This window comes from Aulostomus chinensis, chromosome 2 (assembly GCF_037954235.1).
Source record: "Aulostomus chinensis isolate RoL2024-O1b breed Wild chromosome 2, RoL_Achi_v1.0, whole genome shotgun sequence".
NCBI lineage: Eukaryota > Metazoa > Chordata > Actinopteri > Syngnathiformes > Aulostomidae > Aulostomus > Aulostomus chinensis.
In genome coordinates this window covers 11,549,009-11,564,887 of record NC_141321.1, presented here as the reverse complement: position 1 = coordinate 11,564,887, position 15,879 = coordinate 11,549,009, and the positions used below count along the sequence as shown (strand labels likewise).

The 15,879-nt window shown below is 40.5% G+C and overlaps 1 protein-coding gene across 2 annotated transcripts in view; it reads left to right on the top strand.

Moving 5' to 3' along the window:
- lrrc4cb (leucine rich repeat containing 4C, genome duplicate b) overlaps positions 1 to 15,879 on the top strand; it is a 50,362-nt gene that overhangs the window by 10,802 nt on the left and 23,681 nt on the right. Inside the window, exon 1 of one of the 2 annotated variants that reach the window (XM_086179278.1) lies at positions 14,894 to 14,959. The exons of the other annotated variant lie outside the window; for it this stretch is intronic. The gene's annotated coding sequence lies outside the window, so the exon portion shown is untranslated. Of the gene's footprint in view, positions 1 to 14,893; positions 14,960 to 15,879 lie in introns of those variants that run through there. 2 annotated transcript variants of the gene reach the window in all.

Genomic DNA, 15,879 nt, shown 5'->3' with positions numbered 1-15,879 from the left:
GTAGTGCTTTTTACTTTTGGTTATGCTGATTTTCAAGGTGCTCTGATGCGATCCATCCATTAGTCATTCAAGAAGCATTTTACTGGCAGCGCCTCTTAAAACTGAACAACATCTTAATGCAAATTGTCATAGCTTCACATGATTGTACTCTGGATTCCTGTGTTGAGCTGTTGGTCAAGCAAATAAAGCATTTGAGGACATCAAGTGAGTTATCAAAAATGTTCATAGGAACGTTCTCTCCTCTTTTTCATACATTACATGAACATTGCATCACTAGTTTTTAAGCTCTTCCAAAAAATATGGCAAAAACCCCTCTGCTTTAATTGTGTGATACACTTCAGCTTTGTAAGCATTTGCATTTCCACATTCCTGCTTTTGTGGATGCACAGCTGAGATAGAATTTTCCAGGCCCGACTAACTAGCACCTGCTGCTTGGACTTTAATTATCTAAGCGGGGAATAAGGACACAAACTGAGGGGGAGTCTCGAGCCTTTATCTCTTTCACACCTTGGTAATGGAAATCATCAACTGTGTGTGTGCCTGTTAAAAGTGTTAGACACTGTAGCACTGCTTGATGGTCCAACAGTAACTGCCTCCTGTCATGCCTGTGTGTAAACAGGGGTCATAATCCTGGACTACACATGATTAATGATGTCAGGCGAGAGAAGCAGACTTTTACTCATCTCTCTTTGTGCTGTGACTGCATGTGAACAAGAGAGCAAGGCAGGTCAGACAAAGTGCAGCGTCATTAAACCTGAAACTGAAAATACAAAACCAAAATGCACTTTCGAGTGAAAACTTTGTTTCTCTAAGCTGTCAACTTTCCAGAGCCTAAAAAAAAAAAAACGTTAGGATTTTGTAGCTTGAGTATTGTTGAGACAGTTGAGCTGTGAACACATTCAACACAGACCCAACTAGAACAATGTTTTCTTAACGCCTTCTTGTTGGATCATATGGTTCCAGGGCTTTAGCAATAACAACGATTTTCACTATTGATTAACTTTAACTTCTAAAGCCAAGTTTCAATATATTTTCTGGCTTCCTCAAAAATCTCTCTTCTCAAATCACATATTTTTCTTCCTTCGTGTAACTTGAGCTTTTGCTCTTTGAATTGTGTTGTTTTTTTTTTAACTTTTTGGTCTACTATTTCCATTGCCATGCACCCTGCTTTTCCTGTGCAGGGTTATTGGGAGATATAACCAGTCCCAACTGACATTTGGCGAGAGGGAGGCCACACCTGCACAGGTCGCTGTCACCCTGGTATTCCCACCGAGATGAAATTTAGACTCCAATTAACCTGAATTGCAGGTTTTTAGTCTGTGGGTGGCAGCTGGAGGGAACCCACGCATCTCGCAGCTCTGTGATGGTGTATTTAAACACAAGGCACATTAGCAAAATGTTAATGTCAGCAAGCCAACCCAGTCACAATAACAATGCAAACACGCTGCAGAATAATGAGATGCCATATTTCCATTGTTGGTTTTATGTGCTGGCAAGTCTCACAGGGGTTAATTAGCACACTGATGTCATTTAGGGTATTTGGTAATAAAGCTAAGAATTGGATAAATGTAATTCATCAGCAAAATTCTTCCATTTTATTTACAGGGGGACAGGAATGCCCCAAATATTCTGGGACAATCCATGGAATTTGTAACAGACTTTGAAATCATCAATAGTTGGATCTTTCATCTGCCCTAAAAGCACAGAAGCCAGGGTGCAAATAACAATCTGAGATCAAGAGATAAATACTTTTCATGATGGAGGAAGAGCAAGACTCCATTTCTCATTATGTGGTCTAACAACTTCACACATCCTCCCTCACACACAGCATCCCACCACTTGCAACAATTGAGCCAACTGCAACCCCCTCCCATCCCCCCCAAAACTGTTGCCACAGTATTATGACAACCAAGTTTTAAACAGCCTGTTATATGCTAATGCAGGCCGGTGCCAGAATGATGTGACTGATACACACAACAACCAGCACTGACTATTGTTCTGGAACAACTGCTGTGTGACTTTCACTTGAATCTGACTGTCAATTTGTTTGTTGTTAGCTATTTTGTTCCAGATTAAAGAGATACTTCACCTAAAAAAGTGTTTTTTTTTCTTACTCACAAGTAGGTGTCTTGAGCTCAGAAGGGTGTTTTCAACCTCCTGCATCACTTTTTGATTCCAGAGTGCAGTAAAAGTCAGCCATGTAGATTCAGCGTAATGCTAACGGTGATTGGTGACGACCAAAAGCTTCATCACCAAAACAACAGAAAAACTTCTCCAAAGTATCTATTTACAATTTGTATCATCCAGTATAGTCGACATCCCTTTTATCCAGCTGTATTCTCAATAATTCACATACACTTGGATCAAGCTAAACTCAAACCTCTGGTTCATGCTTGTCTCTGCTGATTCATGATCACAATAAACTTGAAAGGTTATAATTTGTTTGCTTTTGCTCAAATCGAAGGGTTTGGATTACTGAGCGAATGGCTGGATCATACCGGACGATGCACTTGAGAGTTTGTAAATGGACGGTTTGATAGTTTTGTAGTTGTTTGGTTTCTGTAGCTGTTGTTAGCTGCCACTTACTCTTAGCTTCAAGCTAAATATATGTGGCTGGTTCTTTCTGCATTATAAGGTCTTAAAGTAGTGATGGCAAAGAAACAAAAACATCATTGTGAGCTAAAGAGATCTGTTTGTGTGCATTTGAAACTCAAATTACACATTCGACAGAAGAGGTAATATATTAGCAGCAGGTTAAAATGATCAGTTAATAAACTATACTCATTACTTAAAAAAAACTGTGTGTATGTGTATTGTGTGTATATATATATATATATATATATATATATATATATATATATATATATATATATATATGTAATGCTGGGGCTGCTATAATAGAACCTAGAACCCCCCACAGATGTATGATTTTACTGCCTTCATGGGCGAGCAGCTCCCACTAGCTCCCACACAACTCAAACCCCTTAAAACTTGTGTTTGGGCTGAAAATTTAGCATCAGTATGCATTTTACTGAGTAAAGCTATGTTTTGTCACTCAGGCAGCTATGACATGTAGACTATGTTTCATGAGTCATGTCATATAGCGTGGAGCAGCTATGCTAGGGGGCATATGGGCATGTTGGAGCAGAGCCATGTGGCTTAGGGCAGGGTAAACGGATGGGCAGAGTTAGCTGCTCCATGTTTCAGTGTTGCATCTACAGCGAGCACACTGTTTATCTAGCGATAAAACATTACAGTCATATTTCTGTCTCTGTGTTAGAGAAAGTGGGTGTTCTGGAATTATGCTTGTCACACTGTAAATAGTGTTTGTCTATGTATGAATGTGCCGATGAGAGATAGAGAGAGAGAAAAGAAGAGAGATGGCAGGCGAGGACCTGAGCTTGTGATCCACTAAAATATGCTTGGTGACGGAAGATGCTGTATTCACGTTATTCATGCACAGTTTGTACCAACACTAACATGCTGCTTAGGCTATCAGCGATTGGCTAAATGCACCAGAGAAAATGCTGCAGCAGAGAGCTGATGACGGACTGTGTGTGCCGACTGTAGATTATGGGGAGAGCCTGTGGTTCCATATATTTCATATTCATGAGCCAAATGGTGCGCCTTGTAATATTCATGAACAAATTAGATGTTAAAAACACCAGTGTGAGAGAGGCCATATGCAGAATGCATAGAGACCCATAAACATTACTTTAAATCTGCCCCCTTTTTTCTGGCCCAGTGCATGAATTTAAATGTGGTTTCCTTCCATCACTGATCCTGCGACTTCATTCCCTGTTGAAATGAGCTGCTGAAGCCTCTTATATCCCATAGAATTTATTTATCACAATACTCAGGACTGCTTACAGCATTTTTCACCATCTATAAGCGGTGGTAAGGCATAGATCCCGTTTACTGTACGAGAGGTTGAGAGCTGACTGTGTTTTCTGAGAGACCAGCTATGTTCTGTTTCTCTGATCAGCTGGCTCACGAGCAGTCGGGATGCAGGAGGAGGCACAGAAGTGTGTCCAATCAAGCTGAGCCCTGCTTTAAAAGGCCCTGCAGTCCTTGAGCTGAGGACACCTTTATAACCCGAAATCGAGGAGAGCCGGGCTGTCTTCCAAGCCCTCAAGCTTGTATATTCTGTTTGAGCGTATCCAGCACTGCAAGAAGGTCCCATGAGCAACTTGTACATGTGTTTTCCAGTCAGTCTGTGTGTGTGTGTGTGTGTGTGTGTGTGTGTGTGTGTGTGTGTGTTTACTGTAAGATGAAAGAAAACCTTGTTAATCCTCAGTCCTGCAATCCTTTTTTTTTTAAGTATAGGTGAACATATATAAACAAAGTGACTGGAAAGATGCTGATGAGAAAAATATACACAATAGTATCACAGCTGACTTCTGACATGGGGGACAATGTTACATACTCCTGAAAAGCAGAGCTACAGAATAGCATCTCTCCTAGACATAATCTCTACAGTCAGCACATGGCACAATAGATTTCTGTTAACAATCATATTAATAGTGCCTCATTTACATTATGCTAATGCTCATCTACAGTAATGTTTGGGATGGCATGTTTGTGCAGTTAGTCAATTAATGTAATGGTGTGGATTTATAGTACATTTTGCCTATTAAGTAATCAAAGTGTTTTACTCAACAGCAGGTCTCATCTAGAATTCCAGGGTTGATCCCTGCACCGAGTTTCACAATCAGTGCTTGGCTGGTTGTAGATAGTGGGCCCCAGTTAAATAATCTTTAGTGCTAAATTTATGACGTGCACTTAGAGGATGTCTTGAATTCACTTTTGCTAATTATGCTGGGTGGAAAAAGTTGCAAACGGGTGCTTAGTCTGTCAATTAGTCCACGGTGTGTTTTGGGAGTGACATGAATTCAGCCAGCCGGAGTGTAACTGAACGTAGCTCAGGGTTGACTGTGACATACCATCAGAACTCAGGGGATGCTGGAATGACCCAATTGCAAAGAAATGTAGCACAGCAGAGACAGTGGCAGAGGCTGAGAGTGCACAGGGACAGCTGGCGTCAGACTCCACATCATCTGCCAGGAGATTGCAGATGTCTGTTACAGCCTGGCGGGACAAGCAAATTTCACAGCGGCACTGGTCTTCTCTGAGGGACAGGTATATGGTCCTTTACCAGTGGACCATCTGCCTCCGTCGTCTCCCACTCCTACGTCCCAGCAACAACTCCATCTGACTGAGCAAACTGAAAATATATCAGCAAATGCTCAGAGAGATGAGCCAATATTTTGCCGCATGCTTGTTTTTTGAACATTCATGGTCTGGTATTGCACTTGCAGGAAATTTGAATTTCAAAAAGGCTTTTTTATTTGATTAGACTTGACAGATGCCCTCATCCTGCCGGATCTGATGAATTACTTGAGTGTATTGCCGCGATTGGTCAAATTATTCGTGAATTCTAGGCCTCACACTGTTATTCTTATTCTGACAGCCATGAATATGCAGACGGTTAAGTTTGCTTGTTAATTTTCAATTCAAACAAATTTTTAAAGGTCACTTTTAACGTGTCACCATGTCAGTCGGCAGGGAAAAGACAAATGTCCCAAATTAGTGGTGATACTTGCATGAAAACAACAAGAATTAGTGCTAATTAATCAAAGTCAATGTATCCACGTTACATTTCCAAACTGATGCGAATTGGAATGAGAGATGAAATATTTTGATTTCTCTGATGTGCAGCTTATTAGTGAACACACGCAATTTTGTTCATTTGGTACAATTAAAAAAAAAAAAAGTTTTCTTCTTTTTTTCTGGACCTGCTATTTCAGCCACGTCTCACAATTATCCCACAGCAGCTCCTGGAGCGACTGCCCTTTGAGCCAAGCACCTAATAGCTGTTTTGGTGTATTTTTGCACTGCAGTTGTTTGTTTTCCGCATCAACATACATGCACAACTACGTTTTTGTTCGGCTCGCAGTAATCAATGGGAATTCAGTTGAGATAAGTGTTTGGTTTTGTTCATTGATTGATTGGCAGCGTCACTCAGACATAAACCTTTAAACCTGAGCAAAACACATTTTCACCCTGAATGAATGTTCCAGTGGTATTGCTCTTTGCATTCTAAATGTCAAACTTGGGAGAGAAAAAAAAAAGTAAAAAAAAGAAAACAGCTGTTCTGAAGCTTTTAAATTACCCATCAAACATGCCGCTCTGGAGAGCACAGACATTTATTTTGCCGTTGAGTTTGGAGAATGTCCAACTAGTTGTTTAACCTCATAACTAACCTCCTGTCTGCGTGTTGCCCCTAGCACTGGACTCACATCCATCCACAGATTCAAAAAGTTCAACTTTAAATGTGGGAGAGTTCTGTTATAAATGTTTGACAAACTTTGGGTATTTTATCAAAGCCTGCCGCAAAAACTGGAAAATTCGATGAGACCGATTCATTATGTGTGTATATCTGATAGAAATTGCATCTTGACAGTGTGACAAACATTTTTAATCATCGTATGGTAAAAAAAAAATAAATAAATGAAATTGGATGTGATTTTTTATAAAAGTGAAAATGATCCTTAAATTATGTGGTAATGATTTCTCTAGAGTAGAGTACATTTGGAATTCAAAAACATTCAGTCCTGTCGTGGGGTCAGAGGGGTGTTGCTTGTTCCTCATGAACCATCTTTAGCCAAAAGTTTCCTTTTAGCTGCTAATGAATTAGCACTAATTAGCTGCGATGGCCAGAGCCAACTGACTAGCTAATGTTTCCTTCATGCCTCTTTGCTAACAAAGAGCGAGGAGGAGAAAAAAAGGCCAAACAACAATGTTGTTCGATGTAGGGTTTAACAAATCCTGGAGTTTTGCCAACTGCTGACACTCCCCAGCACTGAACTGGCTATCACAAGCTGGGAATGTGAGAGCTTGCAAGACTCTTAATATATTGAGGCAGGATTTGCTGACGGCTGCTACTCAATGACAATTGTGCACCTAATCTAAGGTGATGTATGACATATGTCGTTTGCTGCCGGAGCATGGAAATGTTAACGGCTACAAATCAGTATTCTCATCGCTTGCTCTCCTCTGATGGTCCATCTTTATCTGGCTAGGCTGAATTAATGCCTTCCAAGACTTAAGTTTGGCAGTAAGCACTGAGCCTGCAAGATGTAATTAGGCTTTGTATGGCTGCATCTGGTGCCAGTTCAAAGATTTTTAATTTACAATTCACACATATACGAGGAAATGCAACTGTTTGTCTTCAACAGGAACATCCTGCGCACCTCTGGACCTCAAACTGTGTTAAACTTAATTTTGCGTGTCCAACTACACTTATTTTTTCTCTAATCACTGAAGCACACTCACTCATGCCTTTACTGGATTACATCTGGGAACATTTGATAATGCTCCACTTAGCTTGTCAAATGTATCAAATGATGTATTAGTTTCATATTCATGTGCAACTCCCTGCACAGTAATACTGTCTGAATCATAGATACAGGAATGAAATGTGCGCAGAGCAAACCTGCACTATCAGGCCAGAGCCTGTGACAATGGAGGGATCATTTAATTAGCGCAAATCTTGTGAGGTCCATCCTCTGCCCTCCTTCACGTTTAAGGTTAATTGTCATAAGTTCAGGCCAATCTAGCGCTGAGGTGACCAGAGGAGCGACACCACACCAAAATGATACTTTATTCAGGTGATTCCAGCCGTATTTCCCACGACACACCTCCTTTGGGCGCCTTTACGTCAATTTTCTCTGCAAGTTATTGCAAGAAGCCTCCTTGCGCTGACATCACGGCAAATAGGGAAACAAATGGAACCCATTTAGTGGAGAGCGCAAATGTAAAATGAAATGGTCTTAGTACCATATTCTAAACTGAGGCTGAGATTACCGAAAGGTGTTTGGCATGGCAAAGGCACTGGAGATAGATGCAGGCCATTTCAGACTGCAGCATGTTAGCGTGTCTCAGCCGTTTAGAGGATTGCTTGTGTAATGCCATCTGTATTCAGGGGATGAACACCCACTTTTACACCAGGGCAGACAGAGAAGAGCAACACAGACTTGAGCCAACATCTGTCGCTTCCCCTTTATCTCCCATTCAGTCATCCTCCGCTCACTTTCATCCACTTAAAATCACGACACAAGACCGGAGATTTTAATTGGAACAATTCACTCTTCAGAGGAAATATCAAGGATAACAATGTCTGTGAACATGTAAAATGAAAGCTACAAAACACCCTGGGTGCAGATATGAAAGACTCAGTCATTTTTTCCCACCTCTTTAAGGAGTTGGATACAGCAATAATGCCTTTACATGTTTAATTATTTGGGTCTGCAAGAAAAAGCACATTTATTTCGATGAATTACTGAAGCTTTAACACATGTCCTTGACCCTAACACAGCATGTTTCTGAACCACAGCATCTAGTCTGGCCCAGTTTGGCTCCTGGCCCTCTAGGCTGGCTAAGCTAATATGAGCACTGACTTTTAGCTGTATAGCTAACCGAGCTAACTGTCTTGAAGCAGGTAACTACAACAAATAAAGCTTTCTGACAAAACTCTATAAACCCACCCAGTACTGGACTTCCCCTTGTCTAACCGGCCTCTGTCAAGCTCGCAGGCAGTAATGTCATTTTGTGTCGGTGTGTTAGCAGCAGTTAGCAGCAGTTAGCAGCAGTCAGCGGTCGACGAGTAGTTTTACAGCCCTCAGCACCTCCGCTACTCACTGACAGTTGAGGTGCAACAGTTTAACCCACAACCCTCAATCAAGTAATGCAGTTGTGTTGTTGTACAGTAGTACTTAGTGAGGCCCACATATGTACCTTAGCTCTTTGTCACTAAAGGTAGCTGCAGGGTGACGTCATGTAGGCGACATCGTAGCAGTGGTATACATTCATTATATCGTGACAATCAACCAATCAGAAAGTGAGATTTTTACTGCCCAAAAACAGCTCAGTTTTTTTGAACAGTGAAAAATGTTCTTAAGTAAATAAAAACTAATAATTAAATATATCTAGTAATACTCAAGTTGCCCAAAATCCATTTGAACTGAACGTGACCATATATAAGTGATCAATTTCAGTGTATTAATTACAAAATTTGCAATGAATTATATTCCTTTTTTTAAATTTCTCAACAGTCTTATTAATAATGTTTTGCATAACCAAAGATGAAATTGTTGGTGCACCTGGCTGATGGTGTAAACACTGGTGTTAATTAGGCTAGGTATGTCATCAAGTAGACCCAAACAAACATTTAACCCTGGAGCCAGCCTTATTAGTGAGCGTCACAACGTTTCAGTGATTATTACAAAGGCAAATATGTAGATATCAAGGAGCTGTGACCTCCTCCAAAGTCATGTAGTTATGTTAATTTTGCTAATGAAGATTATGAAGTATTTTGCTCAAAAGGAAACTGTAAAACAAATTAAGATTCGAATAATATCATATGACCTCGCTAATTGTGATTTTTAAAATATTTTTCTAATTAGTTCAAAATGCATCTTAAAGAGATATTTTTAAGTGTTTAAACAAGTGGATAAAGTCGGTATCCTTGCTTGATGCAAATGTGTGTTTATGACATAAATAACAAAACTGCAGAGGTGAGCGCGTGCAGACAATCTAGAGCAGCAGCAGGAAGAAAGCTCCCTGAGATGAAACATACATGGGTTCACATGAATAATCTTTATTGAATGTTTAAGGTGGGATCTTTAGCATGCTGTGTTGCTGCACGTCTGTGTCTGACGTGTGCTCTTCATCTGCCAGCGTTGCTGTTGCTGTCCAAACAGTCTGCTCTTTGAATGTCTAAAAAAAAAAAAAAACCTGTGCCATTTAGACTTGAGGCCGTACCTCATTTCTAAATGTCCCCATCCATGGGCTCACAGACAAGTGCAGGTTCATTTTCTAGTTAAGCAACATGGCCGCAGGGTGGAAACATGACACCGGCGCTACGTCACGGACCTCATTCAGAACCCTGACACCAAACAGATACATGACAGGTGTTCATGGAACCTTTTAACCAGGGATGACAGTTCAGTTAATTTTACCAGCAACTAAGCATTCTGTAGTTTTTTTGTTTCATTTTTTAATACCAGTAGTTTTTCCAGACTTGTGCTCCAGTGCTGCAGAGGTAGCTGCCATATTGTTTTTGGTGTTACCCTGGACGTAGGCCAACAGTTCCCTGCCATATCCCAGGCCCCCTCTGCAGCTTCTCAGCAAAGTTGTCTGATGGTTTAGAACGCAGACGCTCCAACCGCAACTCCTAGTCAGTATTGACAAAGTGCCAGAACTGGGAACTTGTCCTTCTCCTCATGTTCAGTAAAATATTCTGAGACTCCAGGCATCAAACTAGCTCTTAGACTCCCTTGACCTCCACCACACTGAGTGGCAGCATGTCGGTGTAGCAGTGACGTGATCTCTGGCTGAAAACTGTCCACGGATGCAACTTGGTGCTTGTCCTTAATATGGCAGCATAGTATTAGTACCACTAAGTACACAGTAGTATGAGAACAAGTCCCTCACTGACTGCATTTTTCTGTTATGTTTTGTTTTGTTTTGTTTTTTTATACCTTGGGCAGTTAGTTGATCCACAGATCAACATCCACTCTATATAGAATACTTTTCTTTGCTTCTTGTCCATTTATCCTGAATACATTTAAGTAGCCAACAGTTCATGGCAATAAAATTCAGCCTTGATGTGGTACGATGTGATAAAATAGTGTGACAGTTCACACCATGTTTACAAGAAGACATCTGATAGATTTACTTAATCCAATAACAGGTGAAAGAGACTGAAGTGGAAATTGCAGGGGTGTTAACATTTTATTAGGAATCTCATCTGTCAATAAGGATGTGTTTGAACAGGTTTTTTTTCTTCAGATGATGTGAGTATCGCCTTGCATGGATGAACATTTAGAAGATGCCCTTTATTTTGTTCACGTCCCACCAGTGTCTGTGAATGTGGGTCGGGAGATTACCGTCTCTATTTCACGGCTGTTCACCACATTTTGCACTGATGTCAAACATTTTGCATGCAGAAATGTCTTCCAGCTTTCGTTTAAAACCAGAACATATTTAACATTTGCGCTTTCTGAGCGCTTGGCGGTGCGACATCATATTTTTTCACTGTCAAGTTTTGAGAAATTGAAGAGGAGAGACATCATGGGGCGGGGGGCATCGTGTCACTCACACAGAGGAGCAGGGGGAGAGAAAATGCTACAAAGTGACAAGTGCTTATTTTTCATGCTTAAAATGAAATATCTGCACGCCCTACTGAGATGTATACTCAAAATACCTGCCTGTTTCCTGTCTCAAAGCCTGTAATACGCTGTTGCCCAGGTAACTGTGAGTGTAGCCCAAGAACTTGTGCTAACTGCTAAGTGTATCTAGTAGTGCTTCTGAACTCATGACAGAATGTGCAGATATCTGACATTAATGCATCCAAAAGAATGAGTGGCTTTGAAGGTTTGTTTTTTTTTTAGTTTTTTTGTTAATTAGTTATTATCTCGTTAACTCAGCAGCCCCGACATTAACAATAATTAGCTGCACCAGCTGTTACAGATGACACTCATCATCTCGATGAGTCAGACCAGACAGCAAATGAGTAGCAGCTACGTAATGTTTCATTTCTAGGTGTTTGCAACAAAAAAAGTGAGGAAGGGAAAGCTGATGTCTGAGTAAACCAAGTAAAATTAGATGGAAATATTTTGTCAGCTTTTGATGAGCATGTCAAGTGTTCATTGGCTTAGGCTCGACTAAAAGGATTAGGTTAAATGTTATTTCAAATCTGCCACTTTAAAACTAAAAAAAATGTTGTTGTTTTTTTTCCCCATCACATTTTATTAATCTTTCAGGTGTCAGTACAGATTCCTCCCACTCACCCACAATACGAATCAAAAGAACACATTAACAAAATTAAAGTTGGTAATTACTTGTAACTTTCTGAAATAAAAATATATAAAAAGAGAAAAAAGATATAACAGCAGTAAGTAAAATGACAAAAGAAAGAAATGATGTTGAATACGTATGGTTTATTTAATATATAGTTTTATCTCACAACTAACAAAACAACCTGGAGTAAATCTTAAAATGGTTGACAAAATTTGTCTTGTAGACAAAATATGAAAAAAGCAGATGAGACATGGGCCTTAGCAGCATGGTGTGTCTCACAAAACCCATCCATTCATCCATTTTCTACCTCTTATCCTGTTAAGGGTCATGGGGGGGGGGGGGTGGAGCCTATCCCAGCAGCCTTCAGGTGAGAGGCAGGGTTCACCCTGGACAGGTCACCAGTCCATCTCAGGACCAACACATAGAGACAGACAACCATTCACACTCACAGTCACACCTACGGTCAATTTAGAGTATCAATCAGCCTCGTCCTCTCTTGATGTCTTTGGACTGTGGGAGGAAGCTGGAGTACCAGAGAGAACCCACACAGGAACAGGGAGAACATGCAGACTCACACAGAAAGACCCTGTGATGGAGCCGGGACTGGAACCTGGAACCTTCTTGTTGTGAGGTGACAGTGCTGACCACTGCACCACCGTGCCGCTTTCTCACAAAACCATAATGACAAAAAAATCCAAATGTATTTCATTTGAGGGAAATAAAACAACAAGTGTTTAAAAAGAAGAGGAATGAGTCCTACAACTTACACAAGGATGTTGGGACTGTTGAACACTCCGCTCCTCGTCTCAGAGTCAGAACGTTCCGGTCTAATACGAGGGTCAAAGTTTCACTGCTGCATAATATAGTTTAACATTTTCTATGAAATAAAATACATACTTGCTAACAAGTGGCTAAATAAGAGCACAAACGGCATCACAAAAAAAGAAAAAATACCGTAGCAGCCATCATGCATTCGAGTCACTATGATTTAATTTGTTGCAAAATATTTTTACCTGTTCTTCATGAGGACAGCGATGCTGCAGTCTGGCTTTATGCCATATACCGGTAGACCTTCGTTCCTCGCACAAAACACTTTACTCTTCTTCACCCCCTCTATGTCACAACAAGTGTGAGGCAAGTAATGGCGTCTGCTAGCTGTTGCTTTTAGCTTCAGAAATCCTGGAAGTGCTCTTTGTTTGTGCAGATTATCCTTATGAATTTAGATTTATGACTCATACCTTTTAGCAACGCTAGCTTGTGGGTTGACCTACAAAAAATATGTCCACCCTCTGGCATCAGTTCTGTTGATGCTGGTACCAGGATGGGGGACACAAACAGCTCCATCCTATAGGTTTTAGTACTTGAGCACATGTACTTAGTTATATTCTGTGGTTTTTATATTTATTGTCTGTACAGTAGGTGGCATCCTTTGGTTCTTACTGCAGGTAATCCTTTGTTTATACCAAAGAAAAGCAGAGGCAACACTTTCTGTGCTGAGCAAGATTTTCTGTGATTGCTACAAATCCCCCCCCCCCCCCCCCCCCCCAGAAATGCAGCACTTAGAACAACAAACAGAACCTGAATAGAAGCTGAATCATCTGTGTCAAGAAAAATCTACCACAGGCATTGAAAATGTTTTACTTTAAGTTTTCATGTGCTCTGATGTTGATAATCAGAGTCAGAGGGTCTATAGGTAGTATTTTCTCAACCCCTTCAGTATTTGTATTTATAGATTAACATCCTGTATGATGGCTTAAAATCTGTTTGTATCAATTGATTGTTGCATGCTTGTGTTCGGGTGTTCAGGATCGATTCTCATACACAATAGGTCTTGTTTCAACAAGGAGCCTTCATAATCTCTCCCTCTCTCTCCCTCTCTCCCTTCCTCCCTCTCTCTTTCGCTCTCTCTCTCACACACACGCACACAGACACACACACAGAGACACACACACAGACACACACAACTCAAAGGGAGATTTTGTAACTGTAGCCCCAAAACACAAATGGGAGGGGAAAACAAGAAAGTCAGAGGTTATTGATCTTAATCACCAGACAATTAGACTGTTTTGTTGGAATACAAATGAACATCAGAGACACGACGATGATGGCTTTGTTGCTGATACATCACTCAGACAAGAGTGCGTGTGTGTGTGATGGGAGGGAAATGATGAGCATTTTATATAGTAGAGACCTAAATGTGATTTTCATCATTTGGAATTAATTCAAGATCAAATAAACATACTTTTTTTGTTTTGTTTTAATCAACTATGATACATATTTTATGCAAAGCTTGTTTGCTTTTAAATGCCATAAAAAAAGCAGAAATATCCTCCTGAAACATGCGTGTGCTTTGATTCTTTATATCAGTGTAGATCCTGACATTTACAATGCCGATTGTTGTTTTACTGTATAATGAATAGGGAATGTTGGTGTCTTATTTATAGGTCATGTTGCACATTTGCATATTTCTATTTAGGATGTCAGAAAAATGTCACTCTGTGTATTTGCCGCTCTAGAAGTGTCCTTCATATTGCATCCTTAAAACACATGATTTATAAAACCCTGAAGCATTAGGACTTTAAAAAGCCCTATTAAATATTGTACATAGAAAACCAGTCTATCGGAGCTCTTTCCATTTTGGAGCAGGCCCTGATTTTAATTACTATACATGGTGAATTAGCTAATGAATAATGAATGGATTCCTCACACTAAGTGCTCTGACTGCTAATGCACTTGCAATTCTCTCACTCTACAACCCCCTCACACACTGCCAATGTTGCTTCCCAATTCTGTTTTTTTTAACCCCCTCTCCAAGTCTGATTCACACACACACACACACACACACTCACACACACACACACACACACACACACACACACACACATACAATTTCGTCCTATCTCTGCTGTTCTCGCTCGCACTCAGATTTGATTAGATTTTCCTCTGTAAGGAATTATTTAGTGATGAGAGTGGAGGATTAGACAGAGACAGAGAAAGGCTTCAGGATAGACAGAGACAGATAGCGGTTCTCAAGGGAACGAGGGAGAAACCGAAAAGGTGCTTCGAGGAAAGAGAGTGAAAAAGCTGAAGGATTAAGGTACAGTGGAGCTGCAGAATATACAGATAGACAGAGTTCTCGGTGTGCATTACTTCAGATTCAGCTCAGATATAAATCTACAAATATAGGAAAATATACGGAACTCAGACGTATACACAGGTTGTGTGTTTAAACCTGCAGTCGTTAGCTGGAGAGAATATATGCACCCCAGACGGAGAGATTCTCTATGGAGTTTATGTTCTCTCCATGTTTGTGTGTGCATGTCTGGAGCTGTTCCAGTTTCCTCCTGTTGTCCAATGACAGACGTCAACTGGAGACTGGAAAGTGCTTGTAGGTGTGAATGTGTTTGTCTGTGTTGGCGCTGTGATGGACTGGTGACCTGTCCAGGGTAGCTCGCACCTCCGGCATGATGGAATACGATCCTCTACACAGCTTTATAAAACACACAGTAAAGATGGATTGATTATACTTGCTTAATAATGAATTATGTTTGAGGTTAGACTGTCTCTGTTGCTGTGATCGAAGACATTATTGATGTATATATCAGATGTGCAGGCTGACAGATGATAAATAATTGATGGTATAAAAATGTGCATTCATGGACAAATATAAATGGTGCAGGCAAGAAGACTCAGACAACCAGCAACTTCAACAATCATCAGCACACCAGCGGCTGGAGAGCGGTGCCGCAGGCTAGCCTGGATTAGATACAAATACTGTCAAACACGTAATGATAACCCGGGGTTATGTTAACTCAGGATTAATGTACAAGGTTAACATGTTTAGAGCGCAGAGAGACGATTTCATGATGCTTAATGGATGGACTGTGGAGGAGACACCCTGATTTCCTATTTAACATCAAAGCTTCCGTTTCAGTAGCATCCCAATATTGTTGCGTGAAACATGATCATCATCTTCATCATCATCGTCATCATTTTACCAAGTACCTGATTGTAATT